Below are 10,821 nucleotides of genomic sequence, written 5' to 3' on the forward strand. Positions count from 1 at the left end.
GCAGTTAAGGGTGGACTTTTATTTCAACAGCAATAAAAGAAATTGTACTTTCTTGGCCTTCAAATATACATATGTAAGAATAAGATAAATGGAGTAAGAGATTGAGTTTGGTACCAATACATGCTTTACCACTTTTTACATGTGGGAATTTGGATAGATTACACAGGAGTTTTATACCTTGGTTGCCACATTATAAAAGGGCGGAACTAATGAGTGAAGTATCTCATGGAGTTGTGGGAACTAAAAGAGATAATGAATGTAAAGCTGTATTTAGGGTAGTGCTTGGGACTTGGTTAGTTCGCTATAAAAGTTAGCTCTTATTCTTATTATTAAACTGCGGTTACTTTTTTTCTTTATAGGCCTTCTAAAAGCAGAGAAACCGTTACTATTAAAATAAGGCCTTTATTTCCAGTAGATAGTAACTGTTCCTTTGCAGAATTTTCCTGTATCTCTACATACTCCAGAACTGTACATTAAAAAAATAGTATTTCAAAATTTTCAACCATATGTAGATTTATGATATCAATGGCTGGATTATTATGTAGAATCCCATTTGATATTTTTCTGTAACAATATTTTCCCCACAAAAAGGGAGAAAAATCTATGAATGATGCCACCAAAGTGCCTGTCGGTACTTGATTTATGTTAATTATAAAAACTTTAGGTTATAATTCTAAAGCTAATTTGCAAATAATAAGTAAATTCTTTCCTACAAATGTATTGATATTACGATAGAGATGTAATATTTTATCCTTTACCTTGGAGGAGGTATACCAGCATCCCCTGAACAACTGTATGCCTAAAACGGCACTAATATGACAGGACCATGAATCTTCACAAGGTTTGTCTCTCATCCTCTGAAGTGCATGTGTCTAAGCAAGGCCTCCAATGTATTTGCCACCTCTTGCTCACCTGATTTGATTGACATGATGCTTTTAGTGAACCAATTATATATTATGTTGCATGGCCAAATTGTCCAGGTTCCATTATCATAGAGGTTGGAAAAGTAACAAAAGCCTAGGAAATGATCGTAGATATATACTTTCATCCATCCCAAGTGAATGCACACTGTTTCTGGTTTATTTCATGATGGCGATACATTTGCTATATCAATGGCTCAATATCATGTGCATGAGGCAGTATTTATATATTTTAGCAAAATTATTGCATAAGCCTATGCTGCTATAGAGGTTTACTACTTGGTTGAGTTTGCGAAAGGCCACTACTATCCTTTCGATCTGTCTGGCTTTTGTAGGAGCACGACTAGTGAATTAAATAAGGATATGATGAGGGTCACTATCCCCGCATCCTTTAGGTTTTTAAGTGTAATGGTAAAGTCTGCAGTTCTTTTCAGGATAGGATTTTTTGTTTTTTTCTGTCTTGGCTACAGAAAAGACACTTGCCTTCCCCCACTATTATATCTCTTATCCCACAGATCAAAGAACCAAACGGCAAGATCTTGTGACTGTTTATTGGACTGGCTTCCCTCAACCACCTGATCATAAATGTAATCTTCATTATTTTGGGTTGTATAAATTGAAAACACCCTTGTTGGTTAGACGTCAGTCTTGTCCTTAGATATACCATGTTCTAGTAACCATCTCTAAAGCTCTTTGTGGGTCCGGTGTTCCTGACTCCTACTCTAATCTTGTAACTCATTGTGATAATATCAGACTTTCTTCTAATGGTTAAATGTTGCCAGCGGGCCTCTGTTATTTCTTGAATTTATCATCTTTTTAGTTTATCAGGGAGCCAACTTTAGTGATGCCAATTCCTAGTCTTAGTCCTGACCTGGGGAGGATAGGCACCATTAAGCTTGTTAGTGATGAAGTCATCTTTCTCACCAGTACATTCCTTGTTGCTTGGTAAACAAAGTGTTAGGTGAGCCTTCCTGTGAATGATTTCCATCCATATTAGACATATCTATTCTAGCATGTCCTTATTTGTGAATTTATTTCTATTCCCTCCTTCCATTGTCTGCCATGGCATCTCTAGTATCAGTACTTTATTTAGTATGGGTCATGGCTTTTTCCAAACTTCTAAGAGCTATCATGGCAGCCTTTTAGTATGGTACCATTTTCTCATTCTATCCTTTTTATCTCATAGCCTCTTGTCTAATTTACATCGCTCAGTCTTCCTTTTATTAAGTTTTTCATATCTTATTGAAGTTTATAATTCTGTCTCCCATGGTATTTGATGTAATGGTGAACATATTCACTAAGATTTGTTGTATTTCAGACATTTTATTTTTAGATGTTCATCATTTTCACATATACCTATTTTTATGATAGTCTTTTATTTCTTGGTGATTATTCCATCTTTTATTTATTATAAATATTTTATACTCTTTAAGTATTTGTTAAATTTGTGATGATCTCACTCTGTTTTAATCTGCTGACACTCATGGTACTTTTTTTCCCTGTTATTTTTCATGAACTTCATTGTAACTGCATATTTGGTTAATTTATATCTGTGGAATTCCAGAAGCCTAATATGAGGATGCTTTCTTTCACAGAAAATTTATATTTGCTTTAGGGGGATATGGGTTTTCAAGATATCTGGGATTAAATCAATCCTCTTTGGGGAGTCTGATTCTATATCAAAATCTCAGTGTATATTCTCTCATTTGTAGCTGGCATGAGGTTCAATATTCTGATTGTAACATTAATATGTGTGTTTATCTTTAGGCCAATGCTGCATTTCTAGCTTGACAGTTCCTTATTCTCCCTGCCTTATTTTCTGCTCGCTTTAGGTCAGGGGAAGCAAGGGCTTTCAAAGACTACTGTGAAACCAACAAGGCCTAAAAATTACTTTTTATCCAGAATTTGTTTTCCTCATGGTAAAGTCCTTGGAGTGTCTAGTATCCAATTTTGCCAGGAGTAAAACTCTTTGTGTTTTAAAAATATATATATATATTTTAATTTGTATTGATTCTTTAGGCAAAAAAATTATTTCGTGTTGATTAATTTATATTGTTTTCACTTCTAGCAAGATTGTACATGTTTTCATATATTTATTGTCCATTTTCACTTCACCTTCTGTCAGTTGCCTATGTAGATCCTTTGTCCTATTAAAAGTTGATTATTTTTCTTTGCCTCTTCAATTTCTAGACATCTTTTGTATATTCATAATATAATTTTTCTCCTCTTTCATATGCAAAGAGTTTTTATGTTTTAAACTATTATTTATTGCTTTTGTTTATAAAACCCTTTGCAAAATAAAAGATGGGTAATCAGATATGTATTCAGAGACTTTCTGAGAAATAAGGCAACTTTCCCTTTGCTGTGGTAGAACTAAAATCCCTATGGGCTTTCCACTATACTCGCAGTCCTCTAGTCTCCTCTACCCTCCCACACACATATTGATTGACTCAGTGCATAGGGATAAGTCAGGGTACAGACCTCTTTCCCAAGGACATACTTCAATGTTTCCCTGCAAATCTTTTACTTCCTTTACTCCAGAGAGTCAAATTTAGCCATGGAATGAGATAGCTTGTCTCTTCATCTTTTTTTTTTTTTTTTTGAAATTTATTTCTTATGCCCTGGGTCTTTCAAAGCTTAGACTTTTGAAATATAGGAGCAAAGTGTTGACTTTATTGATTTCTATGTTTGGTTCTTTCATCAATGTTTGGTTCTTTCATCATATTCTTATAGCAGTAAATATAGAATATTCATGTTATTTCCTGAACAGGGGAAACTATCATGGTGTAACATGAAGTGTGTATATGGGGAAGACATGCCAAAATTCATAAAAAATATTATTACAATTAATATGAAGTAATAAAACAAATACAATATAATACAATATCAACATATATAGAGTGATTAAAAAATAGAAATCATCCCAAATAAAATGACTGAACAAAATAAGTGTAGAAAAAAATTACTAAAATATAGTGACAACTATAAAAAGGCCAAGAGCAACCTTTGCAGCAAATGATGACTAAAAAACCATTAAAAGGAAAAACAAGGCAAGTGTCTGACTATTACCATTGATATATATCATTGTTTAGAGATTTTAGATAATATAATGAAAATAAAATATAAATATTGGAGAAAAAAGACAAGTATATCTCCACATGTACATATCTACGAACAACTGAAGAGACTGTTTTAAGTCATAAGTGATCAATTGGCAAGAAATAATGAAATATTCAAAATGTAATATATATATAGTAAAAATTTATATGTAAGAGAATTTATATGTAAGAGATTCCAAAAATCTACTTCAAAAAATTTTAGATGATTTAAATTTATTTTTATATAAATTCACTCTTTACAAGTCATATTACAGAAAACATTGATTAACAAAAATATATTGATAAAGTATAAAAAAAACTAAAATTATTCCCATTTTCATGTAACAAATGTATGCAAATAAATGTGGTGTTTTTCATGATGCTCTCTACTTCCAAAATTTGCAGATCTGTTCTTCTCTCTTTTTTTTTTAATTCTCTTATTACATCTCTGTCTTACTTTCATTCTCCCACTTTATAAATGCACTAAGTATCTCTCCTTGATCTTCTTTTCTTCTCTCTCTACAATACCCCCAAGAGGGATCACATTATGCCTCATTTAGTCTCATAAGTTCAGCACTCCCTCTTTCATGTGATAACACTCATATCCCCATCAAGACTTTGCCTGAGAACTCTAGCCCCACGCATACATATATTTCCAAATGAAGTTAAGTCTAAAAGGAAAATTACTAAAATATGGCAACCCACTACAAAAAAACAACAGCAAGCATTTTTGAAATAATGACTTATAAACCATTGCTCTAAAAAATAATTTTTTAAAAACGCAAGTATCTTACTGTCATCTTTGCTTTTTAATATCATTTGGAAGTTTCTAGATAATAAAAAAACAAAAGGGAGAAAATAGAAATACAATAGCCTGGAGAACATTTTCCTGGATTTCCTTGTGCAATAAGCGTCTCAAACTCAGCATGGATAATACTGAACACACCTCCCAGCTTTCTGAACAAAACTTACCTCTGCTCATTGTCCTGACTGCCTTCTTTCAGATTAGATCATTCCAATAATTGAGGTTTGAACCACTGAAATCATCTTTGAATTTCTTTCATTTCCTTTTTTAATCCTATCTTTCTGATATTACAAAAAATCACTACTCTTCTCACCATTCCACTAACATTTTCCTATTTCAGATTCTCTTTATCTCTCACATGGATAGTAAAAAAAAGCTTACTCACTTTTTAATGACTCAGATGCCCAAGCCATTCTGGATACTTGCCATATTTACCTTTTTATAGTAACTTAAATAGCATCGGCCGTAGTAAAAACAAAAACAAAACCCTCAAATGAATTCTTCTCACCTCCTGAAAACTTACCTTACCAACTGACTCCAGAACAGAAGTAGATCCGTCCTTATACCCTGCTCTCCTTTTCGCATACTTACTTCAAGTTCTAAGTGAAACTGAGTTTCTTACATTCTCCCAATAAGTTCTCTTCAATTTCTCAACTCTGTGATTTGGTTTATAAGTACCCTCCAACTGTGATGCCTTTCTTCTCCATAATCACATGTAAAAATTTTTAAGTACAGCTTAAATGCCATCTCCTTAATGAAATACTCCAGCTGGAAGTTATCACTCCTTTCCTTGAACTGAACTAAATTTTATCTTCATGATTCCTGTGGCATTCATTTCATCTATTTTATGTCACAGTGATTTTCACCAATCTTTCTCTACCCTATTTGAACTTAAGATTTAGAGTCAGAACTATGACTTGAGCTTTCTTTACCCCTTAGTATTAAATAAAGTGCTTTTCATGGAGTAGAGAATTAACACTTATTTTTAAAATGAATATTTTATATGAAATTGCCCAATTATGATTAAATTCACCAATTGACCAAATTTCTACAAAACAGACTTGGTGGAAATAGCCTTAAGTGCTTATGGTTTAAAGGAAATACTATTTTCTGGCTTATGTTTGAACTTTTAATTGAGGATCCTATTGCTACTCTTAGTTCAAAATCCATCAGGAACTAAAATGAACTTTTGGAAGCTTTTGAAGGAAGAAATTTTCTCTCTGGCCCTTTTTAGACATGCTTCTTAAGGCTAAGTATAGCACTTAATACTTTTAGAAAAGAGAACAAAGGGACTAGAACTCCTGGGGAAATGTCCAGGGAATTGTTCAACAGTCCTCTCTCCTTCCCATGTCTCAGTCACATCTATGAATGGCAGTCCCTTTCCTTAAAACTGAGGGAAAGAGGCCTGAGGCAGAAGGCACCACCGTACTTCCACCAGAGTAAGAAGAGCTGACCTCTCCTTATATAGGGAAGCGCATATTAGAAGGGTAAACTAAAGACTGACCTTTCCAAGGAGGAGTATATCTGGCTCTAATATATGGAAAGAGAACCTTTTTAAACTTATTCTTTTTCTAAAAAAACTTCTATTTTTTTTGGTATAAAATGGCCAAACACAAAATAGATCTCATTTAACACCCATAATAAACATACTATGAGGTAAGAATTATTTTCATCGTTTTATAAATGAAAACTTTGACAACTAGGAATTATTAGTAGTAATAGTTATAGTTAGTGTCTTTATTATTATTATTATCCAAGTGCTCATATGCTCATAGCAGTCACCATTCACTATCACAGCAAGTGTGTAATTTATAGTGTAAACTGGGAAACTTTTGAGAATAAAGTCTTTATTAATAATTACGCCAAGACCTCAGGCATAAACTGAGAATTTCTTGGGTGAATCAAAACAAGTGGTCATCCCTCACATAGCTAAAAATGTGACTCAAAAGTAGTTTCTTAATCACCATACAAGTTTGGATTATCCACCCTTCTATTTATACCTCTAAACTTAGTATATTTTATAATGTTCTAGTCTAATAAAGCAAACCAATAGTTTTCTTGTTGTATACCCTGAGTAAGTTAGAAGTTATTTTGTATTTTATTATTCAGGGAAGCGAATGACTGAGTAATTTTTTTCAACTGTCAAATTCAGCTGTCACAAGAGATAGGTGTAGGAACCTCCAAATACCATGCTTTTTCCAGGAATCCTTCCTATCTTGTTTGAAAGATCTTTGAAGTTATTCTATATGTTCTAGGATTTTCATTGTTTCTGGAAAAAAAAATTACAAATTTTGAAACTCAAGGAAGGGGCTGTAGAATGGAGGGTATAAAGTAGGGATGGAGAGGACTAGCAAGCAGGCTCTGGTGAATGATGGTTGTAATTAAAGGCTTTTTGAAAATGATGATCACGTAGAATGTTTATTAACAGTGTGTTTTTATTAACAGTGAGTTTTTTCCTGCAAAAAAAAAATCTCCACAGGGCAAAGGATAGGTTGAGCAGGACAACACTGCAATTCTAATACTACTGGGGAGTCAAAGTTTCCTGGGGCACGTTTCCATGGCTGATAGCAACATATGTCTCAGGTTTGGGCCGTTTCCCTTCTTAAGTGAAGTTGGAAGTGGCTGAGTGTTTTACAAACTTCTTACTGATTCGCTTACCCACCAAGGAATTTTATTCTTCTCCAAGTCTGTGTGTTCACTACTATAATTAGCTATACTGTGAATTAGACAAACCATCCTTTAAAAATATTTCAATAAATTTCTATTTAATTGGAATAACATTAAAGAATTCATATATGGTCCACAAGTTCTTGCATAATCTGGTCTCTGCCTATCATTTTAGCCTTAGAATACAAGGAATCCTAGCTACATTCACGTAGCAGACAAGGTTCAAAGTCCTTGAGCTAGGTAACCTCACACAATGTTGTCTTCTCTGCCCGAAGTGTTCCAACCCACCCTACTGCTCACTCATGCACACACCCACACACACACTTTACAAGCTAATTTCTTCCCAATTTTAGGTGCCTACTCTTATGTATAAATCTAAACTTGGTTTTCCTCTTGTACTCTCCCATAGTAAGCAGTTTGTTTCCTTCAGAGTACTTGTTTTTTGTTACTACTCACTTGTATGAGTATTAGTTTAGTTTCTCTCCCTCTTTAAAATTTAAGTTCCCTAAGCATAGAGGCTGTATCTGTCTTGCTTACCTCTTTGTATTCTTTGACTGGCACATAGGTGGTATATAGTATACAGTCAGCCAATATTGGAGGAAATACACGTCTTCATAGGTTATAGTAGGTATAAATGATATGCCCATCGTTTCAATTAATATGATTTCTCCATTAGAAAATACATCCCTCTCATTTTTATTTAGAATTGATAATTGTAGCAGCTACTAAAAAAATTAATAATTTTATTCACGGTCAAACTTTGTCATTACAGTTAGCTTTTACCTTTCTCACCTGTTTTCTCCCGGTTCCTGGCATCAGAATTATGACCAAATGAGTCACTTTTTAGATTCCTATATTTATACAAGTATAGTTTTTTACTGCTTTCTTATCCACATCTCAGTTACATTCCCTCCACAAGCCTGGATACAGTTGGAAACCTTAAGAACACTTTAGTATACTGAACTCATGCCCTACCAGCTCCTGGCTTTTTCCACCCACATCGCAATTTGCCCCACCTCTACAATGTTAAATATTAAATGTTAAATATTTAGACTATCTTGACTAGAACATGCTTTTTAAAACAATTATAATACATATTATATAATTATAATAGCAGTTTTAGGGAATAAGTGGAATTTGAATTTTGTTTGGATTTCATTTACGTGTTCTCTCTATCCTGCTTAAATTCATCCTTTGTTACCAATACTCTACTTCTCTGGAGTTTGAAGTTGTCGATTTTTAAAAATATTAAACAGCATATACTGGTATAAATCATAAATTGGGAGAAGGCAGGAGATATGGGTTCTGGTTTCCTTCTCTCCACTTATTGATAATTAAGTGCTTCACTTGATCTTTACAGACTTCTCTTATATCATCTGCAAAATGTTATAGTAGTATATAACTTGCCTTAAACTAGAGATGGAGAACAGGGTGTGTCTTGTGGTGTCTTGTGGGGCCTCCAGCTCTAGAATCTATAATCCTAGCTGAAGACAGAGATTACTTTCAGGAAATTGGAATATATGATGCTGGAATGGATATTTGGGGAGGAGGAAACCTAGAAATTTCCTTTAGGATTTGGCAGTGTGGAGGAACTTTGGAGATTGTTACTTGCTCACATGTTGGAAATGTGTTTTGGAAAGCTACACCTTACACGTTTCCAGGAGGCACAGGGCAGATTATCAATAAAAATAAACAGAGGGCTTGCAGAAGTGTGGATGGATGAGTTCAAGAATTTCTTCTATATAATTTCTCCAGTAGATTATGGAGATATATCATCAAGACTTGGTCTAAGACACAAACTCCAATGCAGACCTTTCTCTTGGTACCTAGAGAATATTTATCCTGATTCTCAGATTCCACATCACTGTTTCTCTTTGGGAGAGATACGAAATGTGGAAACAAATCAGTGTCTAGATAACATGGCTAGAAGAGAGAATGAAAAAGTTGGAATTTTTAACTGTCACGGTATGGGAGGTAATCAGGTTTTCTCTTACACTGCCAACAAAGAAATTAGAACAGATGACCTTTGCTCGGGTGTCTCCAAACTTAATGGCCCAGTCACAATGCTCAAATGCTACCACCTAAAAGGCAACCAACTTTGGGAGTATGACCTGGTGAAATTAACCCTGTAGCATGTGAACAGTAATCAGTGCCTGGATAAAGTCACAGAAGAGGACAGCCAGGTGCCCAGCATTAGAGACTGCAATGGAAGCCGGTCCCAGCAGTGGCTTCTTCGAAATGTCACCCTCCCAGAAGTATTCTGAGACCAAATTTACAAAACAAGAAAAAAATAAGGATTGACTGGGCTACCTCAGCATACATTTCTGCCACATTCTTTTTTTTTTTTTAAAGGAATTCCTTTATTTTTATTATTGATTGATTGATTGATTGATTGATTTTTGGCTGTGTTGGATCTTCGTTTCTGTGCGAGGGCTTTCTCTAGTTGCGGCAAGCGGGGGCCACTCTTCATCGCGGTGCGTGGGCCTCTCACCATCGCGGCCCCTCTCGTTGCGGAGCACAGGCTCCAGACGCGCAGGCTCAGCAGTTGTGGCTCACAGGCCCAGTCGCTCCGCGGCATGCGGGATCTTCCCAGACCAGGGCTCGAACCCGTGTCCCCTGGATTGGCAGGCAGATTCTCAACCACTGCACCAACAGGGAAGCCCAAAATTTTTTTTTTCTTTTTTTAAATTAATTAATTATTTTATTTTTGGCTGCATTGGGTCTTCGTTTCTGTGCGAGGGCTTCCTCCAGCTGCGGCGTGTGGGGGCCACTCTTCATCGCGGTGCACGGGTCTCTCAGTGTCGCGGCCTCTCTCGTTGCAGAGCACAGGCTCCAGAAGCACAGGCTCCAGACGCGCAGGCTCAGTAGTTGTGGCTCACGGGCCTAGTTGCTCCGCGGCATGTGGGATCTTCCCAGACCAGGGCTCAAACCCGTGTCCCCTGCACTGGCAGGCAGACTCCCAACCAGTGCGCCACCAGGGAAGCCCTTTGCCACATTCTTAAGCAGCAAAAAAGGAAAAGTGCTTTCCTCCTGCATGATATAAGGTTTATCAGCCATTAAAACTTAGACTGCTCTCAGTTTCACTAGCTGTGAACCGGCCTTCCTGTCCAAGGACTTGAAACTACGTAGTAGCGAGACTGTGCACACTGATGTTTACAAGATTGAAGGAGTCTTTCATCAAGAATCATTGTAAAGAATATTCAGACTGAAACAATCTACGAAATGTGCTTTCCAGAGAGCTGCACCTTTTATGGTTTGCTTGCACATCAGTAATTTCTGCTGAATGTGCTGTTATAATGAAGAGATGTCCAAGATTTTTTTTCTGATTAGA

The 10,821-nt window shown here is 35.6% G+C and overlaps 1 pseudogene; it reads left to right on the forward strand.

Annotated features, from left to right (window-relative positions):
- Positions 1-7,160: 7,160 nt before the first annotated feature.
- LOC103015490 (polypeptide N-acetylgalactosaminyltransferase 1-like) lies at positions 7,161-9,754 on the forward strand (annotated as a pseudogene).
- Positions 9,755-10,821: the final 1,067 nt, after the last annotated feature.

This window comes from Balaenoptera acutorostrata, chromosome 16, assembly GCF_949987535.1.
Source record: "Balaenoptera acutorostrata chromosome 16, mBalAcu1.1, whole genome shotgun sequence".
NCBI lineage: Eukaryota > Metazoa > Chordata > Mammalia > Artiodactyla > Balaenopteridae > Balaenoptera > Balaenoptera acutorostrata.